The sequence below is a fragment of the Mixophyes fleayi genome, chromosome 2, assembly GCF_038048845.1.
Source record: "Mixophyes fleayi isolate aMixFle1 chromosome 2, aMixFle1.hap1, whole genome shotgun sequence".
Taxonomy (NCBI): domain Eukaryota; kingdom Metazoa; phylum Chordata; class Amphibia; order Anura; family Limnodynastidae; genus Mixophyes; species Mixophyes fleayi.
This window is the reverse complement of record NC_134403.1, coordinates 168,066,995-168,077,703: the sequence shown is the minus strand read 5'-3', so window position 1 is coordinate 168,077,703 and position 10,709 is coordinate 168,066,995. Positions and strand designations below refer to the sequence as shown.

Here is a 10,709-nt window from a genome sequence, read left to right as displayed (position 1 = left end):
CATTTTGTGCAAAGCAATGATGACTGCACTTGTTTCCTTGCAGATAACCATGGTTAACAGAGGAAGAACAAAGTTTTCAAGCAACACCCTCCTTTTAAAGCTTCCACTCTCTCCTGTATTAACGAGAGAATCACTGACCTGCTGTCAGCTGTTCCTTTTGTGGCAGGGCTGAAATGCAGTGGAAATTTTGTTTTTGGGATAAAGTTCATTGTCTTGGCAAAGAGGGACTTTGAAATTAATTGCAATTGATCTGATCACTCTTCATTACATTCTGAAGTATAAAAATTGAGGCAGCAGACTTTGTGAAAAGTAATACTTGTGTCATTCTCAAAACTTTTGGCCACTACTGTAGTTAGTGTCAGGAAGCCATGGAACATATAAGGTTTATGTTATGCAGTTGATATGTTAGAATAAAACAGCAACTGCTTAATAAGACTGAAGTAAGGGGTCACTTATTTGGAAATTTCTACAGTGGATAATATTATTAGAGTAAACACATAAACTCATTTCCTGTCCATTACAATACACAAACAATTAGCATTTTGTATTGTTATTCAATAACATGATGTAATCTGTAACACATACCAAGCAATCATATTAAAGGCTTACGGTACATTTGTGCACATTGCAACATGATATTAAGTAAACCTCTTAATGACTTAATAATGATAGAAACAAGTATAAATAAGCAAATAACATAGGTTTTCGTAGGATGCTTGATAAAAACACATTTCATTTTCATTTGTAATAAATTGGTATCACATGTGTACAGTGCAGGGCCAGCTTTTGGGGGGTGCCACCAATGCCACTAGAAACAGCCAGTGCTTAGTTGCCTTCATCAGCATCATATGTCACAGGGTACCATTGTAATAATGCAGTCCTAAAATGATAAAATAAGCAGAGTATTTTTTTTCATTCTTTTAAGCGCCACAGATGTATTGATGAAACAACGCTTCTATCCAGAAGAAATGAGCTGCTAAGTTAGTAGTGCTGCTGGGGAGTGGTGGGTCAAAGGGAATAGAAAGGAGGGGAGTGGTTGGAAGTGAGAGAGAGAGAAGGGGGAGAAAGATTAAAATTACTTTATAATTATAAATTAAATTAAATATTGTAACACAATATTTCTGTAAAAGTTTAATAAAGTAATTTTATTCTTAACTAGTAGAATTCATATAAAACATTATTACATGAATAAATTAATAAAAACATAGGCAATATACAACAGAAAATGATATTGAGGTGATCAGCTTAAATAAATATATATATATATAAATACATATCTGTAATTAATGCATAGGAGGTCTATTTATCAAGATTCTCCCGATGGCTAGATTTTCTATAGTTGTGTATTGTAGCCATAGAAAATCTTTTAACGTGCAATTTCTTATAAAAATGCTCAGCTCTTCGGTGATACTGGCTGGCAGCAGTAAAACTCTTCTTACGGTTTGCCAAGCCAGTCCAAGGACCCTGTATGCATGTTTGAGCCGGCATGCCGACTTGGCATGCGAACTGGGACTGGAAGCCTGGACTTGCGCTTCCAGTTTCAGATTCTACAAAAAAAAAAAATACTAATATTTAAAAAGCAAAAGCAAAATTAAAAACATAAAAGAAAGAAAGATAAACAAAATGAATAAAATACAAATAAACAGAAAATAAATCTGGTCTCAGGTTTTTAAAGACACTTTCACACCTTCCCTCACCTCCAAGGGGCTGTGGTCTATGACACTTAGTTACAACCACAATTTGCATGTTCCTTGATATAATAACACAATTCTACTATGTGACCTAACTTTTCTGAAAGTGGTGCTGTTATCTTTTAACATAGAGGTGGGCAGAGCCACAAAGTAAACACACACCAGACCCTCTGACTTCACATTTTACACCTTAGTACAGTGGTTTCCCAGTTCGAGGCACCCTTATAGTCACCATCATTTTTCCAAGGCACCCCTAAGCCAAAATAATTACCAGGTAGTCCCGTTTTTTAAGTAGTTGGGTCAAAATAACGTAAGATGTATTTAGGCCCCTTCACCATCACATTGTGCTCCTTCATCATATCACTGCACCCCTTCACCATATCACTCTGTGTCCCCCTTTGCCATCTCACACTCTGTGTCCCCCTCTTCATCAGCTCACACTCTGTCCCCCTCTTCAGCATCTCACTCTGTCCCCCCTTCAGCATCTCACTCTGTCCCCCCCTTCAGCATCTCACTCTGTCCCCCCCTTCAGCATCTCACTCTGCCCCCCATTCAGCATCTGACTCTGTCCCCCCTTCAGCATCTCACTCTGCCCCCCTCCTTCAGCATCTCACTCTGTCCCCCCCTTCAGCATCTCTCTCTGTCCCGTCCCCCTTCAGCATCTCACTCTGCCCCCCCTTCAGAATCTCACTCTGTCCCCCCCCTTCAGCATCTCACTCTGTCCCCCCCTTCAGCATCTCACTCTGCCCCCCCATTCAGCATCTCACTCTGTCCCCCCTTCAGCATCTCACTCTGCCCCCCTCCTTCAGCATCTCACTCTGTCCCCCCCTTCAGCATCTCACTCTGTCCCCCCTTCAGAATCTCACTCTGTCCCCCCCCCTTCAGCATCTTACTCTGCCCCCCCTTAAGCATCTCACTCTGCCCCCCCCTCCTTCAGCATCTCACTCTGTGTCCCCCCTTCAGCATCTCACTCTGTGTCCCCCCCTTCAGCATCTCACTCTGTGTCTCCCCCCTTCAGCATCTCACCCTGTGTCCTCCCACCTTCCACATCTCACCCTGTGCCCCCCCTTCAGCATCTCCCTCTGTGTCTCCCCCCTTCAGCATCTTACTCTGTGTCCCCCCCTTCAGCATCTCACTCTGTGTCCCCCCCTTCAGCATCTCACTCTGTGTCCCCCTCCTTCAGCATCTCACTCTGTGTCCCCCCCTTCAGCATCTCACTCTGTGTCCCCCCTTCAGCATCTCACTCTGTGTCCCCCTCCTTCAGCATCTCACTCTGTTTCCCCCCCACACTTCAGCATCTCACACTCTGTCCTCCCCCTTCAGTATCTCACACTCTGTCCCCAATCAATCTCCGTTCCTTTACTTACCTTCTTTCCTCACTTTCTGCTGTCTTTCTTTCTGATGTCCTCTCTGCTGCTGCTCCTCCGGAGGAGGATCCAGCGCTGGATTGGTAAGTTTTTTTTGTTTTTGTTTTTTTTTCTTTCTTCTTCTTCTTCTTTTTCTTTTGCAAGGGTTGCCGCAGCACACCTGTGACAGCGCCGCGTCTCCCCAGGGAGCCGCGGCGCACACTTTGGGAACCGCTGCCTTAGTTGCTCAATTTATCAATGGATTAATTTTATATACCATATTTACACTGCAGATATGATTAGGCCTTATTCCCCCCAGTTATGTTATTGGTTAATCCTTATAGCTGTAATTCCTCTAGGTTCACTACAGGATCCAATATGCTTCTCTACGAAGTAAACGTCTGGCTTGATCACCTTCTCATTTTAAAGTGGAATACAATTATTTAAAATACACCTGAGGGTGGTCAAAGGATATTTGGCTTCAAGGAAGTGACATGCCACAGATGTATCACTGCAGCTTGTTTTTAAGACAGAATATAGAGGAGGGAATTCAATTGTCCGCGTTACTGTAAAAAGTAACGCGACCTGAGCACTATTACCATTATTACGGTAATAGTGTGCTTAAATAACGTTATTACGTTAGATTAAACACCGTTTTTTTTTCTGAGCCGTGAGCAGAAAGCTGGGTTAAATTTACCATAATAACGGTAATAGGTTTAGCGATACTAATCTGTCTCAAAAACATCAGGATGTATTACAAATTCAGAAGTTCATGATGATTTAAAAGGAATTTTCTATTTCTATTATTTGGATGATAAAAAAATTATCAGCTGTCAAACCTCTAGAGGTGGTACAAACAGGGCATTGAAAACAAAGAGGTCACCCAACTCTCATTCATCCTTTTGATGGAAATGTCTGGTCTCATTAAAATGCTCTTAAGGTTATGCCCCCTTCTATATCTTAACAAAGGTCTCTTAGGTAGAACATTTCATTAAGAATGATAAGTAGCTACAATGTGCCATTGTTTCTTACTGGAGTCTCTTATCACATAGCTTCCAGTTTCATATGTAGTAGAAATAACAAATTATTGATGTGAATCCATCACATTTTTATCATGGTTCTTATATACAACTTGAGGGATCATTTGTACTTTGGATAAAAAAGTATTAATGGTATCAGAGTTGTAACCCCTCTCTTGGAATTTAGCATGGATTTTACAAAGCTGTAGTTCAGCAATCTTCGTATACGAGTTATTCCTCAAAACTCTAGTAAATTGTGAGAGTGGATGGTTCTATTTTAAAGGCAAAGTATGAAACCTCTTTTATAATAAGATAGTATGTTGATTGGGGTTCCTGTACAATTTGTGCCCAAAACCTAAATCGGTGGTAAAAATAGTAACATCTGAAAAAATAAGATTCATTGGCCCCCATAATAAGTCTAATAGGAGAGTCAACAGAATGTAAAAAGCTCACCATCTCAATAAGAGACTCATTCATATGAGACTAGATCAGGAAGACATCATCTATGTACTGCTTGTAGTATAATATAGTTGTCCAAAGTTTGTCATTGAGGAAGCACCTAGCTAACAATGCCTATGAAAACAAAATAATTTGCTTATTCTTTTTTGTGTGTTCGATAAAAATATAGCCATCATGTTGTCATTTTTAAATTAACCATACATATTGATTCATATAAAACATAGTATAAGTTTTTTACAAACACATTTTTATTTTATAAAAAATAGAAATATATACACTGATCAGCCACAAAATTAAAACCACTGACAAGTGAAGTGAATAACATTGATTATCTCGTTACAATGACACCTGTCAAGGGGTGGGAGATCTTAGGCAGTCAGTGCTTCAAGTTGATGTGTTGGAAGCTGGGAAAATGGTCAGGTTTAAGTCTCTCAGCAACTTTGAAAAGGGCCAAATTATGATGGTCACCTTTGCTACACTGCTGATTTTCTCATGAAGGAGTCAAGGATACTTGCAATAAATTTGATAGCCAGGCTAAATATTTCGAGAGATACATCACATATAGCCTGTACATTTAGGAGTAGGCAATGGATCCGGTTACAAAGATTTATTCATTTAGCGGCAGTGTTACCACGGCTACTTGTGTTGCGTCAACTGCACTTTGACATATGTGAATTTAGCATTGCTCTAGAATTTATGTTTTATCGGCAACAGGGATCATCCAATGGCAAGATGTTAGCAGCAGATCCTTTAAGTCCTGTAAGTTGCGAGGTGGGGCCTCCATGGCTTTGACTTGTTTTTCCAAAACTTCCCACAAATGCTTAATCGGATTCAGATCTGGTTAATTTGGAGGCCAAGTCAATATCTTGAACTCTTTGTCATGTACCTCAAACCACTGAACAACTTTTGCAGTGTGGCAGGGCGCATCATTCTGCTCAAAGAGGCCACTGCCATCAGGGAATCCCGTTGCCATAAAGGGGTGTACTTGGTCTGCAACAATGTCTAGGTGATGGTATGTGTCAAAGTAACATTCACATGAATGCCAGGACTAAAGGTTTTCCAGCGGAACAGAGTGTATCCTGGTGCCCTCTCTTCCCCAGGTAAACGACACATGCGCAAAATAAAACGTGATTCATCAGACCAAGTCACCTTCGCCCATTGCTACATGGTCCTGTTCTGGCCCTCACGTGCCCATTGTAGGCGCTTTCAGTGTTGGACAGGAGTCAGCATGGGCATTCTGACTGGACTGCGGCTACGAAGCCCCATACACAGCAAGCTGCAATGCACTTTTTGTTATGACACCTTTCTATCGTAGTCAGCATTACTTTTTCAGCAATATGTGTTACTGATGCTCTTTTGTCGGATTGGACCTGACGGGCTAGGCCTCGTTCCATACGCGCATCAATGAGCCTTGGGCGCCCATGGCCCTGTCGCCAGTTCACCAGTTGTCCTTTCTTGGTCCACTTTTGGTACTACACACCAGGAACACGCCGCAAAACCTGCCATTTTGGAGATACTCTTACCCAGTCATCTAACCATCACAATTTGGCCCTTGTCAGAGACACTCAGATCCTTACGCTTGCCCATTTTTCCAGCTTCCAAAACATTACCTACAAGAACTGACTTCACTTGCTGCATAATATATCCTACCTCTTGACAGGTGCCATTGTAATGAGATAATCAATGTTGTTCACTTCACTTGTCAGTGGTTTTAACATAACATAGTATTTTTAAATAACATTCACAAATTACAGGCACAAGTAAGGTTATTTGATTTAGACCTTGTCCTAGACAATTGAATCAGAGACTGCTCACAATAGCTTAATTAACATATAACTAGAGGTACAAAGTTTTGCTTGCCCTGGAGCTAAGGCTGGGTACACAATACAGTGTTTTCATCTGATCATTGGGCCAATCACATGATAAACAACTGTTCGGCCCAATATCACATTAGAGTGTACTCCCCTACGATCAACGATTATCGTTCAAAAGCAAATCGTATGGTTTGATTTGATTTTATAAACAGGCTATATATCCTGGTAAACGATCTAACAATGTCGTTCCAATTCTGCAGTGTGTATGCACTCATGACCAGCAGTGTAGGCAGATCTCTAAAGAGTTGACAGAGTCATGATCTTTTCAGCTGATGGTTATGACAGATGAAGTAACTCTTGTAAAACATGTACAGTGTGTATGTGGTGGTCGAGTATTGATGGGAATCCTTCCCTTACCTGTCCTCCAGACACGAGTCAGGTTCTTTTCTGTTCGGATATCCGGTGGTCAGGAGATAAATACTTCAATGAAAGGGACAAGGATTGGTCAAACAACTTGGGTTTATTGAGAATGCAGTAAGGATAGTTTTGGTAAGACACCGCGCCACTGACCCCTTCAGCTCAATAGTAATGACAAAATAATGCGTCTGATCAGCATAGAGCACAATAGCATTTAACATATGACATACACCTGGTGAGTATAAGGCAGAATAACGATAACATCTTCAATGCACATTGTCTAATAAGGCGCACTGGTAATCACATTTACTACTTTCACGTTAACAATATCTGACTGGTGATGATGCAATAACCATCAATAATAACCCATCAAGACTCTTACGGTCACTAGAGGGCTCCTTCTTATTCAGGTGTTTGGGGTACCGTGCTATTCCCTATGGGTCAGACGCCCCACTTTTAGCATCTACTGCTGAGTTAACTTGAATCGCAGCGGTACCACTAACACTGAATGTCACACCTTCAATATTAATAAATCAATTCTTAGGTAAATCACATAACATTAACATCCATCTAAACCATTTGGTGCACCAATATTATCCCCGGTAACGTTACCATATTTTACACTCAGTCCTGGGCTGACCTGTGCACAGGAATTTGGTAGTGTTCCAATGTCCTGCAGAGGTTTCCATCAAGGGTTAAGTATTATAGTAGAAAGCAGGGCTGTTGCTCAGTTCAGCCACAAGATGGCGCTGTTCTCTCAACAGTCAATGAATCTCTATCAGCACACACAGGATATAGCTGAAACAACAGTCTTAATTGTTCCCTGCAGCCTGTGTAAGGTATGATCTGGGGGAAAAGCTCCCAAGAAGGGAACAGTAGCCTTCCTTGTACAAGAATGCAATGTCAGTTTTGGATAGATTCTCTCATCACTCTTCCCTCTGACACTGGGGTGTGTGCAATACACTGCAGGCTAGGGTTTTACCTTGAAAAGAGTTCTGTAGTTAGTGCATACTGTCTTTGGCGCCCCACTGTGTGTCCCCAGCTGTTCTCCGTCCGCTTTGCTGGCAATGTCACCAGTTCTGGCAGCAGCTTATCTTCTCTCTGTTGGACTGCACCTCAGCCCCCCTTGTTCCTTCTACCATGCTGCTCTCTCTTTCTCCTCCTTCCTGCACATCCTCTTCATGTTACTCCCCCAGCCAATCAGTGCCTTCATCCTCCTCCTGTCAATCACTCCTGGTTACAAGTCTCCAGGAGCACAATTAACCCCTTGTAGCCCTGCATTTTAACAGCGCTTATGCACTCCTCTGTGCTGTTCAACTAGGCTTTGGGGCACCACATTCACCCCCGCTTTTTCAGGTGCGTGTCCTCACGCATTAAGACATAAAGGTGGTTATTCTTTATCAACTCAAATCACACGTCTACAACAGTTATAATGGCAAACATTTCCAATGACTGCAGTTTTAATATACATTATATACAACAGTTTCAGTAGATCTCTAATCCTGATACCGCCAATAGTAGCTCGAAAGGGTCAGTGGGCAGCTGAAGCAAAGTCCCTTCACCATTATCTGGCTCTTCGTCCCAGTCATCCCTTGATGTTTTTTCTGGCCCTTGGTCTGGCCTTGGGCGGAGCTTGAGCTGGTTTCGGTGAATCCACTGTGGACGGGTGCCGTCTGGTCTCGAGATCTGGTAAACAGCCATCGTTGATATGGGTTCGGCCGTAATCACATACGGGTTCAACTCCCACTTGGGATCCAGCTTACTCCGGGGTCGATTATTCTTCTTGAGGACGATGCTCCTTTCTGGCAGCCGACAGGCCTGCGCATCCTGGTCGTAGTCTTTCTTCTGCCATTTGTAAAAGAACGGAGGAGGGCGTCTGCGCTTGACAGGTCTCTGCCGAGGGGACACTTCCTCTGCTCTCTCCCCCTCGCTCACTTGCTCTGTACTTACTTCCCCACCAGATTCTGCAGCATTATCTCCTCTTGGCCGGTAGAAACGTCTGCGGAACCTTCGTCGGTAGGGTGCAAATCTGCTTCCTTTTACTGGTACACCACCAGGGCCAGTCACGTTTGCTGCCTCGGCACCCTTCTCTCCCTCCACAACATCAAATTCCACAGTCTCTCCGTCTCCAATGCTGCGCAGAAACTTCCATGGGTTATTTCACTTTATTGCTGTCTGATGGACAAAGACATCTCCTTTGGTGTTATTTATGTTGATGAAGCCATATCCATTCCGCACATTAAACCACTTGACAGTTCCATGTACCTGGGTGGTCAGCACTTTCTTCCCCGTTAGTTCCTTGCTCCCGCCGGTATCAGCTTTTCCACCTCTGCCGTCTCCGGTTGGATGACAGGGTCGGCGCCCCGGGGCTCGCCCCGAGATTTGGCCCTCGGTCTCGGGGTGTTGGAGTTTAAATGCTCGTCTTGGTCGCAGTTTCGTTCTATATGTCCTACCCCATGGCACCGGCGGCATATCGGGCGCCCTTGACCATCAAATTGGTTGGACGATCGCCGTACATACTCGCGAGGTGGTTCCCACCTGCCTCGGAGTGGTCTTTGTCTTTCGGGCCTCCACTTTGGTTCCCCGTAGTTGGGTGCCGGTGGCCTCGCCATTTGGCGCATCTCTCGCTGGATTTCTGCCATTCCGACGGTCTCCGGTGGTATACTGACAGCTCTGTATTACCGATTCTTGGGCCTGTGTTGAATTTTCTGTGCTGCGTGCCATGGCTCCCGTCGAGCTTGCGCTTTCTCTGAAGTCCACCAATTCTGGGTATTCTTGCTCCCTTCCCCGTTGGTTACCGACAATGGCGATGGCGGTCTCTTTAAACTCTCTGAAGGTTTTGCCTGGCATCTGTGCTTTCATCAGTCGTAGCTGAATCTTAACGCTTTCTTGGGCGACTCCTTCTACGAACTGTACGGTCAGGGCTTCGTCCGCGTTTCGTACTTCCTCTTTGTCCACTGCCTGAATGGCTCTTAGCATCTCTTGTAGGCTCAGGGCATAGTCCCGCAGTGTCTCGTTCAGTTGTTGCTTGCGAGCATATAGTTTCATCTTCAGGTCTGGAAGAGTTCTTGTCTCAAACGTTGTGGAATTTTTTTTTAAAACTTGTGCAGCTTCTTTCTTGTCGTCCATCGGCCATGAGATTACTTCTCTGAGCGCCGACCCTGTGAGTTGCCCTATTAAGATCTCCACTTTCTACTGTTCATTCAACGGGTATAGTCGGAACATGGATTCCAGTTTGTTCTTGAATTCTGTGAATGAAGTCGTCTGTAGCTTGTCGTTGTCTCCGCTGTACTTCGGGAGCCATGGGGCCCCAAAATAGTACGGTAGAGTTATGGGTACATTTGGTGTTGCTGCTGGGGCGGCCTGTTCTGGGATTTGTGGCCCTGCTGGTTGCTGATCCATTTTTCACTGAGGGTATTTCTCTCCTGATGCACTCGGATCCTGTTCGTGACGCCAAAGTTTATGTGGTGGTTGAGTATTGATGGGAATCCTTCCCTTCCCTTGTCCTCCAGACACGAGTCAGGTTCTTTTCTGTTTGGATATCCGGTGGTCAGGAGATAAATACTTCAATGAAAGGGACAAGGATTGGTCAAACAACTTAGGTTTATTGAGAATGCGGTAAGGATAGTTTTGGTAAGACACCGCGCCACTGACCCCTTCAGCTCAATAGTAATGACAAAATAATGCGTCTGATCAGCATAGAGCACAATAGCATTTAACATATGACATACACCTGGTGAGTATAAGGCAGAATAACGATAACATCTTCAATGCACATTGTCTAATAAGGCACACTGGTAATCAAAGTTACTACTTTCACGTTAACAATATCTGACTGGTGATGATGCAATAACCATCAATAATAACCCATGAAGACTCTTACGGTCACTACCGCGCCCACTACAGGCCTCCTTCTTATTCAGGTGTTTGGGGTACCGTGCTATTCCCAATGGGTCAGGTGCC

At 43.6% G+C, this 10,709-nt stretch overlaps 1 pseudogene; it reads right to left on the bottom strand.

Annotated features, from left to right (window-relative positions):
• Positions 1–8,156: 8,156 nt before the first annotated feature.
• Positions 8,157–9,375, bottom strand: LOC142139865 (Y-box-binding protein 2-B-like; annotated as a pseudogene).
• Between the last annotated feature and the right edge of the window lie 1,334 nt (positions 9,376–10,709).